Genomic DNA, 26,736 nt, shown 5'->3' with positions numbered 1-26,736 from the left:
CTAGGCTTCCCAATCGATCCCTTTGTGAGGGGGCTTATGTATTACTACAGGCTGGAGTTCCACGACCTAGCTCCGGAGTCCATCCTCCAGATCTCGTCATTCATTGTCGTGTACGAGGCCTTCCTCCATATCACCCCTCACTTCGGATTGTGGCTAAAGAGTTTCAAAGTGGAACCGAAAATGATCGAGGGGCAGCACGCTGAGTGCGGAGGGGCTATAATAAGCAAGATGGACGACGCTCCATGGCCCAAAGGCTCTTTTCAAGAGGAGCTCGGCTTATGGCAACGGGACTGGTTTTACATCACAGCCCCTAGGGGCACCACATGGGTGCACCGCCTACTTTTTGATCGGGTCCCCCACCACGACTGGCATCATGGGTTAATGAAGGGCTTATCTGGGGGCAGCCGAAAGACGTGCCCTTGCTGCAGGGCCGTATTCGAGATCTCCTAGAAAGAGATATCAATCTGACCGTGGTGGCGCAAGTCATGGTGATTCGCCGCACACTGCCCTGCAAACGTCAACCTCTCCGCCTGTGGGAATTCAATCCTGAGGGACCACGGGTCGTACAAAACTTCATGGGAATGACACCCATGGAGATGTACAAATTGTTCTTCAGATCACAAGCAAGGTGTCCGGATTTGTCCGAGGACGCTGGTCTGAGCTGCCACCGCCCAGACACTAAAGTAAGTAGCTCCGTATTTGCACATACCATCCATATTTTTATCAAATCTACCCTTTAGCAGAGTCGCCCTTTGAACAGGAGTGGATAGCAAAGGCTAAGCTTATCAGGTATCCAGCCCCCTTGCCCGAGACCGTGCCGAATCCCATGCTGACCAGGATGTTGTAGGCCGCGCCATTGGCGGAAGGTGAAGGGGGGGGCAAGGAGCTACCGCCTCCACGAAGGAGGCCGTTAGGAAGGGAAGAATCGAAAATTCTCCCGACCAGGGAAAGAAAAGGACTGCCTCTGAAGACCCAGAGGTGATAACCTCAAAATGGGGAAAGAAATCTTCGTCAGAGGGTTCGGCACCGGTGGACGCTTCAGCCGAATCGCCCCCTAAAGGGGACCCGCTCTCCCCCGAGGCGTAAGTGAGGGGAGGGGTTCCATAATGACTCACATTCATGTTTTATTCCTGAGGAAAATAAACGAAGCATTATCTTGCAGTTCGGATCTCAACCCTTCTCAGCAGAGCTCATCTTCAGGGGATCTTCATCTAGAGATGATAGAAAGCGAAACGCCTCCCCTTGTTCCACCGTCTTCCGAGGCTGGCGACCCCGAGGTATCATCCCGGAGGGCTTTTTCAAATTCGGACCCTGGGAAAGGTCATCAGACTAGTCCGGCACCCTCTTGCGCGCCGGCGGAGGTGCTGAAGGATCTGCTTGGTAGGGCGTCCATCTCAAAAGAACACCGTATGTTGATGGATACGGTGATTGGAAGGATTTCATCCGCAGAAAGAGGATTGTACGAAGCTGCTAGGAGATTACTAACAGGCTTTGAGGTATGTAAAAAGGTGTACCTTTTGGTAGAGTCGCATATGAAATGTGCCCTGTATGAATAGTAGCCCCTGAGACTCTGTGTGTCGTCATGAATGACGGCGCACCGAGGATCATAATCCCAGGTATAATATGTCGCTTATTCCATGAAGGTGGCGAAGCGTTCGGTGGCTAGCCGGACTAATGAATCTGCCGAACTAAAGCGGCAACTTGACGTAGCCGATGCCGACATCGCGGTTCTAAATAAGCGGCTAGACGAGGCTCAAGGTATGTTCAAAAGACACCCAGTAATACGAGCTTGATGCTCGGGCCTTATATATATACTTGATGTAGATGGTGCTGCTGCCGTGGAGAACCTTCGGGCGGAACTTGCCCGAGCCAAGGAGCAAGCAAGGTAAAGTGATGCGGCTGCCGTTCAAGCGGCTGAAGAGCTAAAAGCCGAACAGGCTGCTCACTGCCAGAGCAAGAAGGAAATGGCCGAGATGGCCATAGAATTGAGGGATGCTACCAACCGTTGTAGATTGCTTGAACAAAAAGATAGGGCGGCTCAGAAGGATCTTGAAAAGATCACTGCCGAAGCCAAGGATACTCGCTCTGCCATGAGAGCGATGAAGGAGGAGCTGCGTCAGGCCGGAGATATCACGGCTGGAAAGCCTTATATTCTACGGATGAAGTTCGGAGACCCCAAGTATGCTCCGTTAGACCGGCAGTGGAGTTCGGACAACGCCTATCTGGATTTGGCCGCAAGTGCGGCGGACGCGACCGAACACTTCCGTAGCCGAGGTGACCATAAATTGGAAGAGCTTTTTTTGGTCGCAGTACCACAATCTAGAGCGCCCACTATCAGTCTCCGACCGTTTAGCCGCCTGGGCAGAGCTGAACAGATTATCCGGACTCTCCATGAAATATGTTGCGAGTCGTCTGTGGCCGGAGAAGCCGGAGCCGAAGAGTTATTTTGGCTTGGTGAAGCAATTTCTTGGTTCGGTGTCGCATGCTGATGCAATGAAGAGGTCGGCGTTCATAGAGGGCGCATAGATGGCTCTTGCCCGTGTCAAGACATACTGGGAATATATGAAGGCCAGTATTGTTGCATCCCACGATTCGGACGAAAGCCGAGTACCTGCCAAGCACTATTTTGAGGAAGTTCTTCCTGGCGCTCGTATAATAGAGTCGCAGTGCTCGAAGGATGTTGTGTTCGAATAGCTTATACTATTTGTAAGACGAATTGTGTTTTTATGAAAAAAGCTTTTTTATACTTGTAATTGCAAGAATCATGATACCTCCTGTGCGGCCGTTTAATGTATATATTTGTATATAACCTGAAAGATGGCAGTCGTTGGCTTCAGCCCCCACGCATAGAATGCGGGGGTGTTCACAAAAAGGCATCTGTTCACACTTAATCCAACGTCTTGGTCCTATAAAGGAGGTGGTGGCGCGGCGAAATAGGCAACCGGACTATAATGCTTTATTACTTTCACTTAGCCATAGGAGTTTGACAGTGGGACTACTGAATAGCCCCTAGGGGCACCGCGCTCGCCCGAATTCGGGGCGCGAGTGTGCCTGACCGGGAAGCGGCCCTTCGTTAATGTGGGGGAATCCTAAAGATTCCGAAAGTCATCGAGTGGTTGACCAGTCTCTCGCTATATCATGACAGTCAGTTTTCGGCTTTCTCTACTGAGGTGCTCACCTGGCCAAACTGGGGCACAATCGCAGTAGTTCTCCTGGTGCCGCGTTAGCCGATGTAACGGAACGTAAGGCAGCAAAACACAAGAGCCGGGCATACCCAACATTTTACCAAAGACATGATTCGGAGCTGATGCATATGGGGCCAAACTCGCGACGCCGAACACTCCCTAAGGTGTTCGGTCTTTATGAAGACGGGCTGAAATAGAGCCCTTGGTAAAAAAAGCCCCTAGTGTCCAGGTATGTGCAAAAAATTCAGACGTGGCCACATGCCAAGACGTCAGCCTCCTCCTCGGCTATAGAGAAAACCGGGGGATGTTATCAACAAGAACAGTAAAAAAGGTTTACGCAGGGTCCTAATCTGAAAAGAATCCTTCGAACGGGTCCTTGCTGCACGTCTGCGCCTATGTCTCCATCGTGCCGTATCCCGGACGAGCGTAGCATGATGCTCGTCTGCGAAAGAGAGGAACTTAGTAAAAAATAAGCGTGCGAGAAATCTATATCGAAATAAACAAAATATAGTTGAAGCAAGAGTTGGGCCGTATTGTCTCCGGGCGTGAGCACACGGAGCCCCTTGCACGAGGGTATGCGGTAATTTAAGCATATTGATGCCGGACTCGTCAAGGCGTGTCCGGGATAGTAGGGCTGGATTTGTGGGCGGCTGCCTAGGCAACCGCACCCCTGCCCGTACTTTGGGGGTCAATTTATTTTCCCTTGTAATGAGATGATGCCCTTTGGACCGGGCATTTTAAGTGTAAGGGATACGTAGTGCGGTATTGCGTTAAAGTGGGCGAAAGCTTCACGTCCTAGTAGCGCTTGATAGCGACTTACGAATGGGGCGATATGGAATGTTAGCTTTTTGCTTCAGAAGTTGTCGGGTGATCCGAACGTGACTTCTAACGTAAGGGAACCCATACTTGGGGTATCCGAGCCTGGCGTTACTCCTTGAAAGGAAGTGTTGCCGAGGTGGATTGCGACTGGGTTTATCCCGAGTTTGCGGACTATGTCCTGATACAACAGGTTCAAGTCGCTGCCGCCGTCCATAAGGACGTTTGTAAATTGGAGTCCGTTAATGATTGGATTTAAGACCAAGGCAGTCCAGCCTGCGTTCTGGTCTCCTCTAGAGTAATCCAGATGATCAAAGGTGATTGGTTGTAACAACCAGTGGGGTTGCTCCTCCGGGGCTGGCTGTGCGGCGCCTGTTGTTGTAGGTGCCGATCTATTCTTCCCCTTCGTCTCCTGAAGTAGATTTACTGTCTTGACTACTTGTGGGAACTTCTTTTGTTCTCCGGTGATCTGCTCGTGGGGTGCATTGTCATCTTCGCTTGGTGTGTTGAGCCCCTTGTGTTCGGTGTTGAGCTTGCCGGACTGCTTATAGACCCAACAATCTCTGTGGGTATGGTTTGCAGGTCTCCCCGAAGTGCTGTGGATTTGACATATTTTGTCCAAGATTTTGTTAAGGTTGGATAGCTCGTCCCTATCATCTTTGGGGGGCATCTTTTCTTGATTTAGCCAAGAACTTTTGAATCCGGCGTTTACTGCCGTGCTCATCGGGCTTTTGTCCTTTATCCGGCACGGTTCTTTGTTACGGCGCGGCTTCCCGTTCCCATCTCTGAGTTCGGACGTATTCGGGTCGCTGGTGCTGCTTCTTGCCAACCAGCTATCCTCTCATGCACAGAAGCGGGTCATGAGGCTTGTTAACTTGGCCATTGTTCGCGACTTTTCTTGGCCGAGGTGTCTAGCGAGCCATTCGTCTCGGATGCTATGTTTGAAAGCTGCTACGGCCTCTGCGTCCGGACAGTCGACTATCTGATTCTTTTTGATAAGGAATCTGTTCTAGAGCTTCCGCGCTGACTCTCCGGGCTGCTGAGTTATATGACTCAGATCATCTGCATCCGGGGGCCGGACATAGGTCCCTTGAAAATTTGCCCGGGAAGCATCCTCAAGCACTGCCCAACTTCCCATGGTGTTTTCGGGAAGGCTTTTAAGCTAATGTCGGGCTGGCCCTTTGAGAGGGGTAAGTATTTTATGGCGTGGAGGTCGTCTCCTCTGGCCATGTGTATGTGGAGGATGTAGTCCTCGATCCAGACTCCAGGGTCTGTTGTTCCGTCATATGATTCTATGTTCACTGGCTTGAATCCGGCTGGGAATTCATGATCCAGCACCTCATCGGTAAAACATAGGGGGTGTGCGGCGCCCCTGTATTTAGGCGTGCCGCGATTTTCGGGTATTTTTTGCGTTGCATCACTCATTGGAGCTTGCTTTCTTGGCCTATAGATGGATCTGGTAGGGCCAGTTTTCTGATGCAGACTCTTGGACGGATCGCGCGCTATATTGAGTGCGGCGTCCTTTGACGCGTGAGATTGGTCGTAGGGTCGTCTATCCAACCTTGTGGCTTCCTTATTTTTTGATTGTGGGTGCTTTATGGCCTCTTCGTCAAATTCCGGTAGTAGTTTCCGCTTCGGATAGCTCTTTGTGTGGCGACTACTGCCGTACTTGTGTGCGGTATTGAGTACCTTGCCCCATCTGATCCTGAGTGCATCCTCCGCTGTCTTGGGCCTCCGCTTCTGCTTTTTCAGGCTACGTGCAGTGGCGAAGAGCCTTTGGTGGAGGTTCTGAAGTTCCGGTAATTTGTCTGGTGTGAGGTCATCCGGGCTATTATCCTTCCCGGGGATTGGTTGTTCGGATTGTCCTCCCTGCTTGGACGGATGCTCGACGGCATGTTCATCGTCCGTTGAGTCATCCTGCTCTATGGCTGGGTTTTTGTCGAGGTGGGGCTTGGCCTTGCGCTTACGCCGCCGCTTTGATTGTTTTTCGGGGGAGCGATCTCTGGCAACCTCCTTTTGGTCCTCGTTGTTGTTTCTGTTGCGTGTGTCCACCATGTATACATCGTATGATGAGGTGGTTTTCCGAAGCCCTATAGGCACTGGTTCTTGATCGTCTCCTTCATCGGCGTCCATGCCGTCGATGTCTTCGGAGTCGAAGTCGAGCATGTCGGTTAAATCGTCGACAATGGCTACGAAGTGGGTGGTGGGTGGGCTACAAATTTCTTCGTCGTCTGCATCCCAACCGTGTTAGCCGTAGTCCGGCTAGGGCTCTCCTAACAAAGAGAGAGACTTTAACGAATTCAGGATGTTGCCGAAAGGTGAATGCCGGAAGACATCCGCGGCGGTGAACTCCATGACCGGAGCCCGATCGGGCTTAACCGGGAGAGGTGCGGGATTTACGGAGTCCGGATCGGAGTCCGGCACCTTGGAGTCACGGGCCTTGCAAGGGACTAGGCGGGTATCCGGCTCTATCGCCGTAGAGATTGCAGTTTCCGGGGCGGCGTCTAACCGTCCGTCCCCGACTGGCGTAGTGGGCTCCGAGCTATTGGTCGGAGCGGACACCTGAGCGACGCTCTGGGCATTGTCCGATGACAGTGCGGCGCGCCCGGTTGTGGCTCGAATCCGTCGAAGATCAAGTCCCCGCGGATGTCGGCCGTGTAGGTTAAGCTTCCAAACCTGACCTGATGGCTAGGGGCGTAGCTTTCGATCTGCTCCGGATGGCCGAATGAGTGGGCCCGCACAAAGATCTGTCCGGGGAGAAAAGTCTCATCCCGGACCGTATCACGATTAACGAGCGAAGAAGCCATCGGGCCTAAAAGGCGACGACACAGAGGAACTCTCAATGAAAGCACCAATGTCGGTGTCAAAACCAGCGGATCTCGGGTAGGGGGTCCCGAACTGTGCGTCTAGGCGGATGGTAACAGGAGACAAGGGACACGATGTTTTTACCCAGGTTCAGGCCCTTTCGATGGAGGTAAAACCCTACTCCTGCTTGATTAATATTGATGATATGGGTAGTACAAGAGTAGATCTACCAGGAGATCGGAGTGGCTAAACCCTAGAATCTAGCCTATGGTATGATTGTTGTTCGTCCTACGGACTAAAACTCTCCGGTTTATATAGACACCGGAGAGGGCTAGGGTTACACAGAGTCGGTTACAATGGGAGGAGATCTTCGTGTCGTATCGCCAAGCTTGCCTTCCACGCCAAGGAAAGTCCCATCCGGACACGGGACGGAGTCTTCAATCTTGTATCTTCATAGTCCGGGAGTCCGGCCATCCGGACACCCCCTAATCCAGGACTCCCTCACCCCTCTTCCGAGCGTTCCAGAAGGAGAAGTGCACCACCAATCTGTTGCGCATTAAGTGTTTCCAGAAGCCACTCCAACTGTGAATGTCTCCGTGTCTGAAGCCAAAGCTGCTGAAGACAATCCGGCTGCATCAGCCGATGATGAACAAGAAGAAGAACGTGTCCCTACTCCCCCCATTACTGAAGAAGTTGTTCCTGAAGTCAACGTGCCAGTGCCAGACCCTCTAGCTCATCAAGTGGAGGTTGAAAATCTTGAGGCTGCCACTACCAACACAAATGAAGCCAATGACGTAGTCATGGCTGAAGCAAGTGTGGAGCCTGCACCAACCAATATGCCAGAAGCCAATGCTGCAACTGCTCTTGAAGCTTCTGTTGTGCAGCCTGAAACCACTGTTGTTGCCACTGCTCCTGTTCCGCCACCAAGGCCCCATACAATTGAGCAAGCATACAACCATGGCCAGCTAATCACTGTCAGATGGCCCATTCTGGTCCCTCCGCCTAATGTCTCAGGTCCTCAGTTTGATTATCACATTGAGCATAGGCCTCTGGTCCACAAACCAAAGCCAAGACTGCCAAGGTTTCCAGGTACTGCCACCTCTACAGGGTCCTTCAATGCAAATGGCTTCAAAAGCCACAACACCTTCTTTGACAGCGCAAAGAACCCCTACTCAAGGCCAAGAATATCATCTGATCGGTTCTGGAGTCATCAGCAGCGAAGCTATTACTCCTGCGTTCTGTATGATCAAGGGCGCATTTTCCCTCATATGCGCCTCGACACTGAAGCCATTGCATGACTGCCATGCTTAGAAGAAGCACTTGACTGCTTTCGTGATGCAGGTCTGCTCAGCTTTGTGACAGACAAAGAACATTGGAATGAGGAACTTTTGCTTCAATTCTATGCTACCCTCCACATTCGCGACTACAACAGGGATACAAAGACATGGGTTCTCGAGTGGATGACAGGAAATGTTCATTATGAAGCCAAAGCTCTTGACATCATTGAGCTTACAGGGTTATCCACTCCCGGAGAGCTGTACAAACCTGGTTGTTAACACCACCGCAATGCACTGGAGAGCATCTTCCATAAGCCAGAACCCAACATGAGCCAGATGTTGAGCATGATTAAGCCTTTGCCACATGACGCTGAATACCTAAAGGAGTTCTTTGTTGATGACCTTGAGTATCTGCCGCGCACAATATATCACATCATAAGGCGGACTCTATGGCCTATCAAAGGGCATTCATCAGCTGCAAAACTTGAAGGAGCCATGAAGACATTGGTCTTTTACATCCTCAATGGCATCAGCTTCAATGCACAAGATTTCTTCCTCCGGCAACTAGCTGCGTCTGGATCTGACCTTTTTGGCCTGAAATTCTATGCTCCATGGGTCATGCGCCTCATCAAGCTACACTCTGCTATCAACTATCAGCCCTCTGCTCGCAATCATATGATCTTTCTACCAGAGGTTGATATGTCAGTTGAAGCCATATACCCTGAGCCTGCCAAGAAGCCTCTTTGTCTTCAAAATGCTGAACACCAAAGCTTCACTCGGCCCATGGAAGGAGTCAAAGCAGTAACTCGTGTCTATCCAATGGCTGGGAACACTCGTCTGCCTCATCGTGCACCAACTGAAGCTATTGAGAGCACAATTGCCCAAAGGCCTAAGAAGCTCTCTCGGGTCCTAAATGACCGAGAACTTCTTGTGGCACTGCATCATAAACAAGACAAGCATCACTTTTGGCTCAAGCGACAGATGCAAAGCCTCTTGGTGGACGTCAATCGCATTCAAAATCTTGCCACCAAGAATGCCTTTGTCACTCACGAGACCTATCGGCGATCATGGAAGAGTTTGACATTGCTCAGTGCTGAAGCAGATCTTCAAGACGATGGCTTCACTAAAAGATTCAAGTTTGACTCCACTCCTCGACGGAATGCTGTCCTACGTCGAACTCCATCTCTTGAAGACTCTGACTATTCTTCCTCCACAGCAACTATGAACGCCAAAGTGATCGATGATGAAGACGATGCTACTTCACCGCCCCCTACTTCTGCAGGCATCGACACTGCACCAAGTTCATCTGCGCCGCCAACCAACAACGACAACCCTGCTGCTTCATCTACTCCTCATGAGGACGAGTAAATTCTCTATGTCTTCAAACCTTTTTGGTCATTACTAACAAAAGGGGGAGAAGCATATGAGTTTGATAGTCTTCAAGCGGGTTCATATGGGTGGTTGCTTTATATTTTGCCTAGTGATTACAACTCTTGCTTTTGATACATTTCGTTCATTGAGCTGTAACACTTAAACTCGATGGTCGTCTGCTACTTATTTACTTTTCCATGTGCGATGATAACTTCCGCACTTAGATCATTCTGCAGACGTCCATTTTTCATTATGCATGTCACTCTCTTAGTTATATCATTTCATGCATGATGAATTATCTTCATAAGTTGAAGAGGATCTCCACAAGTACAACCTGCCATGTGCATTTGCATTCCAAAAGCAAATTACTTATATGCACATCTTCAGGGGGGGGCCCTTGCCACTTATGAAGACAATATCCTATCCTTTACAATTTCACATACTTTATCCCCGTTGAAAACTTCAACCAGTTTGTCATCAATCACCAAAAAGGGGGAGATTGTAAGTGCATCTAGTGCCACCCCTAGTTGGTTTTGGAGTATTGACGACAAAGTTGGTTGAGGGACTAATGCGTTTGTGAGAATTGTAGGATAACTCAGGTAGTGTCCCTCGTTGATTCGGTTTACCTACCGGAGATGACCCCTAAAAATGTATGAAGACATTGACGACAATGGTGGTATGTGAAGATATTCATATTGAAGACTATGACATGAGAAGACAATGAGTGAAGACTATGGAGCGCGAAGTCTGTGTTGTTTCATTGTTTCCTTTTCTTCTTTGTTGAGTCATAGGAACCACCGTACTATTAAGTGGGGTCCAAGTGAACAAAGTCAGAATGACTGAAGTGATGCTCAACCCAAATCCTATGTCTTCGAGCGAAGACAATGAGAGCAAATCTTATCCAGAGCTGGATGAGTCAGCTTTGCTTGTAGCCCAAGTAAAGTTGTCGTGTGTGTTTGAAATCTGACCGTTGGAACACGTGTCAGTTCCTTAGTGACCCAGGGTCATTTCGGACATATCAGGTCGGGTTGCATGGTGGCTATAAATAGCCCACCCCCTACACCATAAATTGGTGGCTGCTCAGGGTTAGTTTACGGCTTTTGTCATTTTGAGAGCAACCCACCTCGAAGCCTTTGAGAGAGAGAAATCCTTGCGAGGAAAAAGCCCAAACACCCAGAGCCAAAGAGTGTTAGGCATCACTGAAGTCTTTCTGTCTGAGTGACCTGAAGACTTATTACACTTGAGGACTGTGTATCCTCCAGCCAGTTAGGCGTCGTGTTCTGAGCATCCAAGAGTCATTGTGGATCGCCGGTGAACGAAGTCTGTGAAGGTTCGGAAGTCTACCTTGAAGACTTACCAGAGTGATTGGGCGAGGACTGTGTGTCCTTAGCTCAAGGGGAATAAGGTGAAGACGCGGTCTTCTGAGTTGAATCTCAGCCTCCCTAACCAGATGTACAGTTGTCACAGCAATTGGAACTGGTCCAACAAATCCTGTGTCTTCAACAAGTGACTGGTTCTATCCTCTAACTCCCTTTACTTTAAGTTTGTCTTCGTGAAGTCATTGCCTATTTGTCATACCTATTTGACTTCATTGCTTGACTACTATCGTTGATTGGCTTGATACTATCTTCCATCCTGATCCTTACTACCAAGCTGCTATTAGTCTTTGTACTTTCACGTTATTGCATACTTGACTATGGTTTGCTTGTTGTAGTTTATCTTCCGCTGCATATCAATTAGGTCATTTCTATTATTTGTCTTTGAAACTTCTATGTTTTGAAGACTTTGATAATAATCGCCTATTCACCCCCCCCTCTAGTCGATAACTAGCACTTTCAGACACGGATGTGATGCCTATATTCATGATCATTGCCTTAGATGTCTTCATAATTATGCGATCTTCTATCAATTGCTCGGCAGTAATTTGTTCACTCACTGTAATACGTGCTATCTTGAGAGAAGCCACTAGTGAAACCTATGGCCCCCAGGTCTCTATCCTATTATATTACATCTCTTTTATTTACATCGCATCTCGTTTACTATTTTGCAATCTTTACTTTCCAATCTATACAAAAAAATACCAAAAATATTTACTTTATTATCTCTATGAGATCTCACTTTTGCGAGTGGTCGTGAAGGGATTGACAACCCCTTTATCATGTTGGTTGCAAGGTTCTTGATTGTTTGTGCAGGTACTAGGTGACTTGTGTGTTGTCTCCTACTGGATTGATACCTTGATTCTCAAAACTGAGGGAAATACTTATGCAACTTTGCTGCATCACCCTTTCCTCTTCAAGGGAAACCAATGCATTCTCAAGAGTTAGCAAACGCCGAAGAAACATTTCTCCGGATTGAGTCGTATGTCGTATGTCCGAAGTTTTTTGAAAGTCAGGCGAAGATCGTCAACTAGTGTTTCAACGTGTTTCGTCTTGATGACCAAGTGATACGTCTCCAACGTATCTATAACTTTTGATTGTTCCATGCTATTATATTACCCGTTTTGGATGTTTATGGGCTTTATTTTACACTTTTATATCATTTTTGGGACTAACCTACTAACCGGAGGCCCAACCCGAATTGCTGTTTTTTTGCCTATTTCAGTGTTTCGAAGAAAAGGAATATCAAACGGAGTCCAAACGGAATGAAACCTTCGGGAGCGATCTTTTTGGAACAAACATGATCTAGAGGACTTGGAGTGCAAGTCAAGAAACAAGCGAGACGGCCACGAGGGTGCCCGGCACGCCCCCCAGGGTTGGGCGCGCCCCCACCCTCCTGGGCCCCTCGATCGTCCACCGACATACTCCTTCCTCCTATATATACCCATGTACCCCGAAAACATCAGGGGAGCCAACGAAAAACTATTTCCACCACCTTAACCTTCTGTATCCGCGACATCCCATCTTGGAGCCGTCGCCGTCGCTCCGCTGGAGGGGGAATTCACCACTGAGGGAATCTACATGAACTCCAAGGCCTCTCCGATGAGTTGTGAGTAGTTTACCACAGACCTTCGGGTCCATAGTTATTAGCTAGATGGCTTCTTCTCTCTCTTTGATTCTCAATACAAAGTTCTCCTTCCTCTTCTTGGAGATCTATTCGATGTAACTCTTTTTGCGGTGTGTTTGTCGAGATCCGATGAATTGTGGGTTTATGATCAAGTTTATCTATGAGAAATATTTGAATCTCCTCTGAATTCTTTTATGTGTGATTAAGTTATCTTTGCAAGTCTCTTTGAATTATCAGTTTGGTTTGGCCTACTAGATTGATCTTTCTTGCAATGGGAGAAGTGCTTAGCTTTGGGTTCAATCTTGCAGTGTCCTTTCCCAGTGATAGCAGGGGCAGCAAGGCACATATTGTATTGTTGCCATCGAGGATAAAAAGATGGGGTCTATCTCTTATCACATAGGATTTCAATCTACTTTTATTTGCATATTTTTATCCTCGATGGCAACAATACAATACATACCTTGCTGCCCGTGCTGTCACTGGGAAAGGACACCGCAAGATTGAACCCAAAGCTAAGCACTTCTCCTATTGCAAGAAAGATCAATCTAGTAGGCCAAACCAAACCGATAATTAGAAGAGACTTGCAAAGATAACTTAATCACACATAAAAGAATTCAGAGGAGATTCAAATATTTCTCACACATAAACTTGATCATAAACCCACAATTCATCGGATCTCAACAAACACACCACATAAAGAGTTACATCGAATAGATCTCCAAGAAGAGGAAGGAGAACTTTGTATTGAGAATCAAAGAGAGATAAGAAGCCATCTAGATAATAACTATGGACCCGAAGGTCTATGGTAAACTACTCACAACTCATCGAAGAGGCCTTGGAGTTCATGTAGAGTCCCTCAGTGGTGGATTCCCCCTCCGACGGAGCGATGGCGACGGCTCCAAGATGGGATCTCGCGGATACAGAAGGTTAAGGTGGTGGAAATAGTTTTTCATTGGCTCTCCTGACGTTTTCGGGGTACATGGGTATATATAGGAGGAAGGAGTACGTCAGTGGACGCTCGAGGGGGCCATGAGGGTGGGGGCGCGCCCACCTGTAGGGGGCGCGCCGGACACCCTCGTGGTCGCCTCGCTTGTTTCTTGACTTGCACTCCAAGTCCTCTGGATCACGTTTGTTCCAAAAAGATCTCTCCCGAAGGTTTCATTCCGTTTGGACTCCGTTTGATATTCCTTTTCTTTGAAACACTAAAATAGGCAAAAAAAACAGCAATTCGGGCTAGGCCTCCGGTTAGTAGGTTAGTCCCAAAAATGATATAAAAGTGTAAAGTAAAGCCCATAAACATCCAAAAAGGGTAATATAATAGCATGGAACAATAAAAATTATAGATACGTTGGAGAGTATCAAGCATCCCCAAGCTTAATTCCTGCTCGTCCTCGAGTAGGTAAATGATAAAAACAGAATTATTGATGTGGAATGCTACCTAGCATATTTCTCAATGTATTTCTCTTTATTGTGGCATGAATGTTCAGATCCAAATGATTGTAAATAAAAGTTCGTATTTACAAAAGGATAATAATACTTCAAGCATACTAACTTAAGCAATCATGTCTTCTCAAAATAACATGGCAAAGGAAAGTTCATCCCTACAAAATCATATAGTTTGGTCATGTTTCATTTTCGTTACACAAGAATGCTCTCATCATGCACAACCCCGATGACAAGCCAAGCAATTGTTTCATACTTTAGTAATCCCAAACTTTTTTCAACCTTCATGCAATACATGAGCGTGAGCCATGGATATAGCACTATGGGTGGAATAGAATATGATGATGGGGGTTGTGTGGAGAAGACAAAAAGGGAGAAAGTCTCATATTGACGAGGCTAATCAATGGGCTATGGAGATTCCCATCAATTGATGTCAACATGAGGAGTAGGTATTGCCATGCAACGGATGCACTAGAGCTATAAATGTATGAAAGCTCAACAAAAGAAACTAAGTGGGTGTGCATCCAACTTGCTTGCTCATGAAGACCTAGGGCATTTTGAGGAAGCCCATTGTTGGAATATACAAGCCAAGTTCTATAATGAAAAATTCCCACTAGTATATGAAAGAGACAACAAATGAGACTCTCTATATGAAGAACATGGTGCTACTTTGAAGCACAAGTGTGGAAAAAGATAGTAACATTGTTCCCTTTATTTTTTTCCTTTTTGGGGGCCTTTTTTTTATTTGGCCTTTCTTCTTATTTTTTTTTCTTCGGCCTTTTTTTAAGGGACAATGCTCTAATAAGGATGATCATCACACTTCTATTTATTTACAACTTATGAATTACAACTCAATACTAGAACAACGTATGACTCTATATGAATGCCTTCGGTAGTGTACCGGGATGGGCAATGAACCAAGAGTGACATGTATGAAAAATTAAGCATGGTGGCTTTGCCACAAATATGATGTCAACTACATGATCATGCAAGGCAATATGACAATAATGATGCGTGTCATGATGAACGGAACGGTAGAAAGTTGCATGGCAATATATCTCGGAATGGCTATGGAAATGCCATAATAGGTAGGTATGGTGGCTGTTTTCAGGAAGATATAAGGAGGTTTATGTGTGATAGAGCGTATCATATCACGTGGTTTGGATGCACTGGCGAAGTTTGCACCAACTGTCAAGGTGAGAAAGGGCAATGCACGGTACCAAAGAGGCTAGCAATGATGGAAGGTGAGAGTGCGTATAATCCATGGACTCAACATTAGACATAAAGAACTCACATACTTATTGCAAAAATCTAGAAGTCATCAAAAATCAAGCACTACACGCATGCTCCTAGGGGGGATATATTGGTACGAAAAGACCATCGCTCATCCCCGACTGCCACTCATAAGGTTGACAATCAAATAACACCTCATGCTTCAAATTTGTCACACAACGGTTACCATATGTGCATGCTACGGGATTTGCAAACCTCAACACAAGTATTTCTTAAATTCACAATTACATCAACTAGCATGACTCTAACATTACCACCTTCATATCTCAAAACAATTATTAAGCATCAAGTTGATCATAGTATTCAATTCACTTCCTATGATAGTTTTTATTATACCCAACTTGGACGCCCACCATTCTAGGACCAATTTTATAACCATAGCAAATACCATGCTGTTCTAAAAGACTCCCAAAATAATATAAGTGAAGCATGAGAGACTAACAATTTCTACAAAATTAAGCCACCATCGTGCTCTAAAAGATATAAGTGAAGTACTAGAGCAAAAATCATCTATCTCAAAAGATATAAGTGAAGCACATAGAGTATTCTAAGAAACTTCAAATCAAGTATTTCTATCCCAATAGGTGTGTACAGCAAGGATGATTGTGGTAAACTAACAAGAAAAGACTAATATCATACACGACGCTCCAAGTAAAATACATATCATGTGGCGAATAAAAATATAGCTCCAAGTAAACTTACCGATAGACGAAGACGAAAGAGGGGATGCCTTCCGAAAATCCCCAAGCTTAGGCTTTTGGTTATCCATGAATATCTTGGGATGCCATGGGCATCCCCAAGCTTAGGCTTTTGCCACTCTTTATTCCATAATCCATCAAATATTTACCCAAAACTTGAAAACTTCATAACACAAAACTCAACAGGAAATCTCATAAGCTCCGTTAGTGCAAGAAAGAAAATCCAGCACATAAGGTACTGTAATGAACTCATTCTTTATTTATATTGGTGTTAAACCTACTGTATTCCAACTTCTCTATGGTTCATACCCTACATACTAGCCATAGATGCATCAAAATAAGCAAACAACACACAAAAAACAGAATTTGTCAAAAACAGAATAGTCTGTAGCAATCTGTAACTTTCGAATACTTATGGAATCTGAACACTCCTACAAAAATAGTGCGTCCTAGGCAATTTGTCTATTTATCTACAGCAAAACGAATCAACGCAAAAGCACGTTTCTGTGATTTATTGAATTTTTTCTCGTGAGCGCAAAGTTTCTGTTTTTCAGCAGAATCAAATTAACTCTTACCATAGGTTACCCTATAGGTTCTACTTGGCACAAACACTAATTAAAACAAGAAAACACATCTAAACAGAAAGTAGATGAAAAATTTATAACTAAAAAGGAGAAAAAACAAAGAAACTAAAATAAAATTGGGTTGCCTCCCAACTAGCACTATTGTTTAACGCCCCAAGCTAGGCATAAAAGCGAGGATAGATCTAAGTAGTGTCATCTTTGGCATTTGATTCATAAGTAGCTCACATGATAGATTCATAAGGTAATTTTACTTTCTTTCTTGGAAAGTGCTCCATGCCTTTCCTTAATGGAAATTGGAATCTAATATTCCCTTCCTTCATATCAATAATCGCACCAATCATTCTAAGGAAAGGTCTACCAAGAATAATAGGACATGAAAGATTGCAATCAATGTCAAGAACGATAAAATCTACAGGCACATAGTTCCTATTTGCAATAATAAGAACATCATTGATCCTTCCCATGGGCTTTTTAATGGTGGAATCCGCAAGGTGCAAATTTAAAGAGCAATCATCAAGATCATGGAAACCTAGAATATCACATAAAGTTTTCGGAATTGTGGAAACACTAGGACCCAAATCACACAAAGAAAAACACTCATAATCTTTAATTTTAATCTTTATAGTAGGTTCCCACTCATCATTAAGTTTTCTAGGTATAGAAACTTCCAAATAAGTTTTTCGTCATAAGATTGCATCAAGGCATCAACAATATGTTTAATAAAGGCTTTATTTTGACTATAAGCATGAGGAGAATTCAACACGGATTGCAACAAGGAAATACAACCTACTAAAGAACAATTATCATAATTAAATTCCTTGAAATCCAAGATAGTGGGTTCAATGCTATTTAAAGTCTTGACCTCTCCAATCCCACTTTTACCAAATTTAGCATCAAGATTTAAAAACTCCGAATCATTGGGATGCCTTTTAATTAAAGTTGACTCATCTCCAGTCCCATCATAATTAAGATTCATATTGCAAAACAAAGATTTAAAGGGGACACATCTATAACTTTTAGATCTTCATCATTATTTTCATGGAAACTAGAAGAACACGCTTTCACAAAGCAATCTTTCTTGGCATGCAATCTAGCGGTTCTTTCTTTGCACTCATCAATGGAAATTCTCATAGCTTCGAGAGACTCATTGATATCATGCTTAGGAGGAGTAGATCTAAGTTTCAAAGAATCAACATCAAGCGAAAGTCTATCAATGTTCCTAGCCAAATTATCAACTTTAAGCAATTTTTCTTCAAGGAAGGCATTAAAATTCTTTTGAGAGCCATAAATTCTTTCACACTATTTTCAAAATCAGAGGGCATCTTATTAAAATTACCATAAGAATTATTCTAGGAATTGCCATAATTATTAGAGGAATTACTAGGGAACGGTCTAGAATTAAAGTTTCCTTTATAAGCATTGTTACCAAAATTATTCCTACCAATAAAATTCACATCAATAGATTCATTATTATTCTCAATCAAAGTAGACAAAGGCATATCATTGGGATCAATAGGAGCACTCTTAGTAGCAAATAATTTCATAAGTTTATCCATCTTTCCACTCAAAACATTAATTTCTTCTATAGCATGCACTTTTTTACTAGTAGATCTTTCGGTGTGACATTGAGAATAATTATCCATAATAGTATCAAGGAGTTTAGTAGCTTCCCCTAAGGTGATTTCCATAAACGTGCCTCCCGCGGCCGAATCTAAAAGATTTCTAGAAGCAAAATTATATCCGGCATAAAAATTTTGTATGATCATCCATAAATTCAAACCATGAGTAGGGCTATTGCGAATCATTAATTTCATTCTTTCCCAAGATTGGGCAACATGCTCATAACCAAGTTGTTCAAAATTCATAATATCGTTCCTAAGAGAGATGATCTTAGTGGGAGGAAAATATTTAGAGATAAAAGCATCTTTGCACTTATTCCATGAATCAATACTATTTTTAGGCAAAGACAAAAACCAAATTTTAGCACGATCTCTAAGCGAAAACGGAAATAACTTCAATTTAACAATATCATTGTCCGTATCTTTCTTCTTTTGCATCTCACACAAATCAACAAAGTTGTTTAGATGGGTAGCGACATCTTCACTAGGAAGGCCGGAGAATTGATCTTTCATAACAAGATTTAGCAAAGCAGCATTGATTTCACATGACTCAACATCATTAAGAGGAGAAATCGGAGTACTAAGGAAATCATTATTATTGGTATTGGAGAAATCACACAATTTGGTATTGTCTTGCGCCTTCGCAACACGCAATCCAACACACAAGCAAACAAAAAGGCAAGCGAAAGAGAGAGGGGATAGAGAAGGAGAGGGCGAATAAAACTGCAAGGGTGAAGTGGGGGAGAGGAAAACGAGAGGCAAATGGCAAATAATGTAAATGCGAGGGAGATGAGTTTGTGATGGGTACTTGGTATGTCTTGACTTGAGCGAAGACCTCCCCAGCAACGGCGCCAGAAATCCTTCTTGCTACATCTTGAGCTTGCCTTGGTTTTCCTTGAAGAGGAAAGGGTGATGCAGCACAGTAGCGTGAGTATTTCCCTCAGTTTTTGAGAACCAAGGTATCAATCCAGTAGGAGGCTCCTCACAAGTCCCGCGCACCTACACAAACAAAAGAAGAACTTGCAACCAATGCAATAAAGGGGTTGTCAATCCCTTCACGGCCACTTGCGAAAGTGAGATATGATAGAGATAATATGATAAGATAAATATATTTTTGGTATTTTATGATATAGATTGGAAAAGTAAAGATGCAAATAAAAGTAGATTGAAAGCTTATGTGATAAGAGATAGACCCAGGAGCCCTAGGTTTCACTAGTGGCTTCTCTCAAGATAGCATAATTATTACAGTGGGTGAACAAATTACTGGCGAGCTATTGATAGAAAAGCGAATAATTATGAGATTATCTAGGCATGATCATGTATATAGGCATCACGTCCGTGACAAGTAGACCGACTCCTGCCTCCATCTACTACTATTACTCCACACATCGACCGCTATCCAGCATGCATCTAGAGTACTAAGTTCATGAAGAACAGAGTAATGCATTAAGAAAGATGACATGATGTAGAGGGATAAACTCATGCAATATGATATAAACCCCATCTTTCTATCCTCGATGGCAACAATACAATACATGCCTTGCTGCCCCTGCTGTCACTGGGAAAGGACACCGCAAGATTGAACCCAAAGCTAAGTGTCGGTGTCAAAACCGGCGGATCTCGGGTAGGGGGTCCCGAGATGTGCGTCTAGGCGGATGGTAACAGGAGACAAGGGACACGATGTTTTTACCCAGGTTCGGGCCCTCTCGATGGAGGTAAAACCCTACTCCTGCTTGATTAATATTGATGATATGGGTAGTACAAGAGTAGATCTACCACGAGATCGGAGTGGCTAAACCCTAGAATCTAGCCTATGGTATGATTGTTGTTCGTCCTACGGACTAAAACTCTTCGGTTTATATAGACACCGGAGAGGGCTAGGGTTACACAGAGTCGGTTACAATGGGAGGAGATCTTCATATCGTATCGCCAAGCTTGCCTTCCACGCCAAGGAAAGTCCCATCCGGACACGGGACGGAGTCTTCAATCTTGTATCTTCATAGTCCGGGAGTCCGGCCAAAGGTCTTAGTCCGGCCATCCGGACACCCCCTAATCCAGGACTCCCTCAGTAGCCCCTGAACCAGGCTTCAATGACGACGAGTCCGGCGCGCAAGTTGTCTTCGGCATTGCAAGGCGGGTTCCTCCTCCGAATATTTCATAGAAGATGTTGAACACCAGGGTAGTGTCCGGCTCTGCAAAATAAGTTCCACATTCCTTCGTAGAGAGAATAATATTTGTATCAATCGGATCTGCTGACGTATTCCGTGGCGTGACATCATGCCACAGCCAGGCTCTTTATTCATTTTATTGTTCCACCTCAGCGCGTTTAGCGAGGCGGTTTCCTTGGCACGTCTTGTCAAAGCAGAGATCGTGTCCCCTTATTCCGGGATTCTCATCAATACGGGTGTGGGTAACCCAACCGCGCCATTAACCGCGGCGCTTGGGGGATAAGCGAGTTTTATTAGGCCGGTGGGGGGCTCGTAGTTTTGGCCGCCCATATAAGGGGATAAGAATCCGCCCTTTCCATTCACGCCCTCTTCCTCCTCTGCTTATCCGTCCCTGCGCGCTCGAGCTCCAGCGCCCAAGCCCGCACTTCCCACCTCAACCTTCTCCAACCATGTCAGGAGCGGGAGGTAGATGGATGGCCTCCTCCGTCACGGAGGGACAAATCAAAAACCTGAGGAAGGCCGGATACTTGTCTAACGACATCGCGCACCGGCTCCCAGATGCGGGGCAACTCATCCCCACCCCCAGGCCCCATGAGAGGGTTGTTTTTCTTCCCCATTTCCTCCGCGGACTGGGTTTTCCTCTTCACCCGTTCGTCCGGGGGCTCATGTTCTACTACGGCCTGGACTTCCACGATCTGGCCCCGAACTTCATCCTCAATATCTCGGCGTTTATCGTCGTGTGCGAGGCCTTCTTCCGCATCCAGCCCCACTTTGGCCTATGGCTGAAGATCTTCAGCGTCAAGCCGAAGGTCGTGCAAGGCCGACAGGCGGAATGCGGAGGCGCCATGGTGGGCAAGATAGCCAACGTCACCTGGCTCGAGGGTGCCTTCGTGGAAACCATCAAAGGGTGGCAATCTGGGTGGTTTTATATCACCGAGCCGCGTGACCCTAAATGGGCAGCGGCCCCTGAATTTCGATCCGGCATCCCCACCCGGCTCACATCTTGGAAAGAGACGGGCCTGTCGTGGGGCAATCCGGAAGAGGTGACCGGACTCCAAACCTGCGTCCGAGACCTGGTGACCTAAGAAGGTCAAACTTGTCAACGTGGTCCAGGTCATGCTCTTCCGCCGGATCCTCCCGTGTCAACGACGGGACTTCAATTTGTGGGAGTTCGACCCGGCCCCGCACCAGACTCTATCCCGACTCTTCGAAACGAAGCACGAGGACGCCTGGAAGGTGCTTTTCAAAAGCTCCGAGGTCTCCCCTCCCGTCACCGAGGATCACGGGTTCTGCACCAAACGTCAAGCCTCCGAAGTAAGCTTACCTTTAGTCCCTTACGGGATATCCGAATTTCATAGTGTGACTTTATGTGGGATCTAAACTCCCGTTCCTTTGACAGGACTGGAAGAGGACATCCGGACAGTTCGACTGTCCGGCCCCTCTGCCCGAAGGCCCAGTAGACGCACACTCTGCGAAGCTACTAGTTCCGGCACCTCACGTGGTGCCGGAGAAGAAGGCCAAGGAGAAGGCCACGGGGACCCGAAAGAGTTCCCGGCACCCGGTGTCGTCGGATTTGCCCGACGGCTCCAACGCACCCTCCGCCTCCAAAGATGAGGAGGAGGAAGAAGAAGATGCCTCTCCCCCTCCAACGGGGGGAGGAAAGAAGAGAAAGGCCGCCCCAACTGGGGAAGCCGGAGGGTCCAAGAAGGGGAAGCCCCTTCTGCCGGACTACGCCCCGACGCCGAAGACGACGAGGAGGACTGGCCCTCCAGGGTCAAGCCCCTGGCAGAATCGCAAGTGTCCGGCTACCCGAATGACTTATTGCACTCCTTTATTATTTGATAGCTTCTAACACTGAAGCTAATCATACAGTCCGCCCAGAGCTCAGCTTGGCGATTCGTCGAGCGGATCTCTGAATTCGTCGGATGTGAATAGCGCTTCACTTCCGACGGTCTCCTCCCCTCTCCCTACAGACGCGCGGAGGTGGAGTCCCGTAGGGGACAAAACCAGGAGGAGGTGGTCCTGGAAGCGCCACAAGGCGACCTTCCGGACTCCCAACCCAAAGGGGGTAAAGCCCCGGAGGGATCTAAGTCCGGCCCTGGGCCGAACACTGCTCCGAAACCATCAGTGGTTCCAGAGCCCGACAGGCGGCGCCTTCACAAGAAGGGCAAGTCCGCGACGCCGGCGACTTCCGTCCACCCGGAGGCGCCGGACAATTTGCTGGAGGCGCTCAACGGTGCCTCTATCGACGAAGAACACCGCACTGTTATGAGTGCGGTGATTCAGAAGGTTCAGTCCGCCAAGAGCGGGCTGACGGAGGCCTGCACAAGCCTGTTAACGGGCTTTGAGGTATGTGTTCAAAAACATATATATAAATGTTACCGCATAGACAGTAGCCCCTGATGCTTAGTTCGGTGTTCGGAAAGAAAAGCCGAACTGAGGATCTTAAAAGATATACGTAGGAGTCTAATAGAAATATGTCAATATGGGAATGCAGGCTGCGCTGCTGACCTCTGCCGCAGTGACTGTAGAGGTCAATGCCTTGAAAGAAAGCCTCAATCAGTCCAAGAGCGAGCTCGGCCGTGCCAAGAAACAGCTCGAGGATAAAGAGGGTACGTAGTACCTCCTGTAAATGTATATAGAAATACTTGGTTGCATAATAATAACAGGACCAACGTTAATGTTGCAGGAGCCACGACCGAGGTGGTGACCCTGAAAGAGGAGGTTACGAAGGCCGAAAAGAGTGCGGCCTTGGAGTGCACCGAGTGAGAGAAGCAGGAGGCACGGGTGACGGAGGTGCGGCAAGAGCTCCAGGCTCTCGTGGAAAAACACGAGAGTTTGGAGCGTGACTCGAAGACTCGAGAGTCCGAGCTTGCCTTGGCTCTTCAGAGTGCCAAGACCGCTAAGGCCGAAGCCCAGAAGGCCCTTTAGGAGATTGAGGCGATGAAGAAGATAGCGGCGGGTAAGGCATTCTTTATGCAAAGCAAAAATATAAAAGTTAGTTATCTGCTACTTACCCGAATCCGGAGCTCTCCAGGAGCGTTCGCCGATCTGCCCCGTAGTGTGTCTGATGCCGCTGCATACTACCGAGCCGAAGAGGGGAGCTCGACGGAAAAAGTGTTCTAGTCTCAGTATGCTGAGGCCGAACATCCGGTGCCCCTGAGCGACCAGCTGAAGCAGCTGGTTGAGCTCCACAAGGTGGTCGAACAGGCCATGAAGGGCCTCATAGCTCGGTTGTGGCCTGGAGAAGTCATGCCTGGGAGCTACTTCGGTCTGGTGCGGCGGCTGGTGGACGCGTGTCCGTGGATTGAGGTCGTCAAGCGCTCCGTTTGTATTGAAGGTGCCCGTCGGGCCCTTGCCCGTGCTAAGGTGCACTGGGGCAAGCTAGACGCGGAGAAGCTGTTGACGGACGCGCCACCGCCGGGCAAGGAGTATCGTACGCTCGAGATGTATTATAATGGCGTTCTGAAGGGTGCCCGCCACATAGCGGATGAGTGCTCCAAAGATGTAATTTTGAGTAAACTCGCATTTGTTATCCTGTACGCTGAGGCTTTGTTCATATGCGTTAAGCAACGCTTGTTAATTTAAAATATTACCTTCTGTGCGGCCGTTTATCAAATCTGAGAGATGCAAGTCGTCGGCTTCGACCCCCATGCCACGAGTGCTGGGGTGTTCGGGATAAACCTGAGCGCTCTTGTTCCCATTCTTGGGTCCATCTAGGGAGGCGTTCAGCACAGCGAACCAGGCCGTCGGACTTATAATGCTTTATCACTCTCACTTAGCCATAGAATTCTATAATTTTAAATTTCGGCGAAGCCCCTAGTATTCGGAAGACCGAGTTCGGGGCGCTATCCACGCCTAGGCCGGATAAGTCCGGTTCCTCGCTTGAAGCGGCATAAGTCTTTAAGGACTCGAAAAAACCTCGCGAACAGCGACCGGTCTCTCGCACTATCATGACAGTCAGTTTTAGCTTTCTCTACTGAGGTGTTAACCCAGCTCAACTGGGGCACAATCGCAGTAGTTCTCCCAGCGCTACCTTAGCCAACAATGCGGAACGTAAGGTACCAAAACATGGGAGCCGGGCAAACCCAACTATTGACCAAAGACATGATTCGGAGCCGATGCATATAGTGCTATAAGTTCGGGGTGCCGCACTTGTTAGAGTGTTCGGTCTTCTCACACCATGTTATGGGGTGTTGTAAGCCCCTGGTGTATTATCCGTACCAAAGTGTACGGTTGCATAGTGTCATGACTGAACATATTTGCATATAAAAATAGATAAGTACAATAATAGGTAAGAGCTATGTATTGTTTATTAAAAAAGGGCTGCTGCGAAAGCAGAACGATACAAAAAGTGCGGTAAGCAAGAGATGGGAGTATTTGACATATTCCCCTTCAGGGGCAAGCTGCAGGATTGTAAGAGAAACAGGTATTAAACTCGTTATAGAGACCACCTGGACTTTTGACGTGGCTTGCTTCCTCCCTGGCTATTGCATAGTTGGTTCGGCGAGAGTATTGCTGGACAGGCCTTCCGAATAGTTGGGTCCTGAAAGTGTGTGAAAAGGAAAACGGCGAAATAGGGAGCCCCTTAGTGCGGTTGAGCCGCATTCTGGGCATGCCGTTGTTGTGCCCCTCCCCTTATGCCCATGGTATCTCTAAGGCGTAATTATGTACGTGTGGTACCAGTATCGCCGTTTGACGGGGGCCGGGGTTGGGGCCGCACTGCTATGCTTGCTCGGAACGTGCCAGCCGGATTTGTTGTAGGTTACTTCGGGCTCGCTTGACGTTGTCCGGACGTTTGGCACCTGGATTGGTGAACTGCCTTGAGAGGCTACTCTGTACTTCCGCTGCCAGGGCCGCCGTGTGCTCCTCCGTTCGGAGAGAGCGTTCGGTGTTTCCGTTTACCGTGATGACTCCGCGAGGTCCTGGCATCTTGAGCTTGAGATATGCGTAGTGCGGCACCGCATTGAATTTGGCAAATGCGGTTCGCCCGAGCAGGGCGTGATAGCCGCTGCGGAATGGGACTATGTCGAAGATTAACTCCTCGCTCCGGAAGTTATCCGGGGATCCGAAGACCACCTCGAGTGTGACCGAGCCTGTACAGCTGGCTTCTACCCCTGGTATGACACCTTTGAAGGTTGTCTTTGTGGGTTTAATCCTTGAAGGATCGATGCCCATTTTTCGCACTGTGTCCTGGTAAAGCAGGTTCAGGCTACTGCCGCCGTCCATTAGGACTCTGGTAAGGTGGAATCCGTCGATAATTGGGTCTAGGACCAGTGCGGCGAATCCGCCGTGACGGATGCTGGTGGGATGGTCCCGTCAATCGAAGGTGATCAGGCAGGAGGACCATGGGTTGAACTTTGGGGCGACTGGCTCCAGCGCATAGACGTCCTTGAGAGCATGCTTCCGCTCCCTTTTGGGGATGTGGGTTGCGTATATCATATTCACCGTTCGAACTTGCGGGGGGAATCCCTTCTGTCCTTTGTTGTTCGGCGACCGGGGCCCCTCCTCGTCATCGCTATGTAGCCCCTTGTCTCTGGTCTCGGCACTTAACTTGCCTGCCTGCTTGAACACCCAACAATCCCTCTTGGTGTGATTGGCCGGTTGTTCGGGTGTGCCGTGTATCTGGCACGAGCGATCGAGTATCCGGTCTAAGCTGGATGGGCCCTGAGGGTTTCTTTTGAATGACTTTTTCCGCTGACCCGGTTTAGAGCCTCTGAATCCGGCATTGACTGTCGTATCTTCAGTATTGTCACTGTTAATGCGGCGTTTATGCTTGTTGCGACGTGACCTGCTGTTGTTATCCTTGGTATCCGAATTGGTGGGGCTCTTGGTTATGTTGTTGCTACGAGCTAGCCAGCTGTCTTCTCCCGCGCAGAAGCGGGTCATGAGAGTCGTGAGGGCTGCCATAGACTTCGGCTTTTCCTGTCCTAGGTGCCGGGCAAGCCATTCATCTCGGATGTTGTGCCTGAAGGCTGCGAGGGCCTCGGCATCCGGATAATCGACTATTTGGTTTTTCTTGGTCAGGAACCGTGTCCAGAATTGTCTAGCCGATTCCTCTGGCTGCTGGATTATGTGGCTTAGGTCATCAGCGTCTGGTGGTCGCACATAGGTGCCCTGGAAGTTGTCAAGGAATGCGGATTCCAGGTCCTCCCAACAACTAATTGACTCTGCTGGCAGGCTATTAAGCCAATGTCGAGCTGGTCCTTTAAGCTTGAGCGGGAGGTATTTGATGGCGTGTAGATCATCACCACGGGCCATGTGGATGTGAAGGAGATAATCTTCGATCCATACCGCAGGATCTGTTGTGCCATCGTATGATTCGATGTTTACGGGCTTGAAGCCCTCGGGGATTTGATGATCCATTACTTCGTCTGTGAAGTATAGTGGGTGTGCAGCGCCCCTGTACTGGGCTATATCGCGACGCAGCTCAGACGAGCTTGGTCTATTGTATTCGGCCGGGCCATACTTATT

Source organism: Triticum aestivum, chromosome 7B (assembly GCF_018294505.1).
Source record: "Triticum aestivum cultivar Chinese Spring chromosome 7B, IWGSC CS RefSeq v2.1, whole genome shotgun sequence".
Lineage (NCBI taxonomy): Eukaryota > Viridiplantae > Streptophyta > Magnoliopsida > Poales > Poaceae > Triticum > Triticum aestivum.
Note: the sequence above shows the minus strand (reverse complement) of the source record.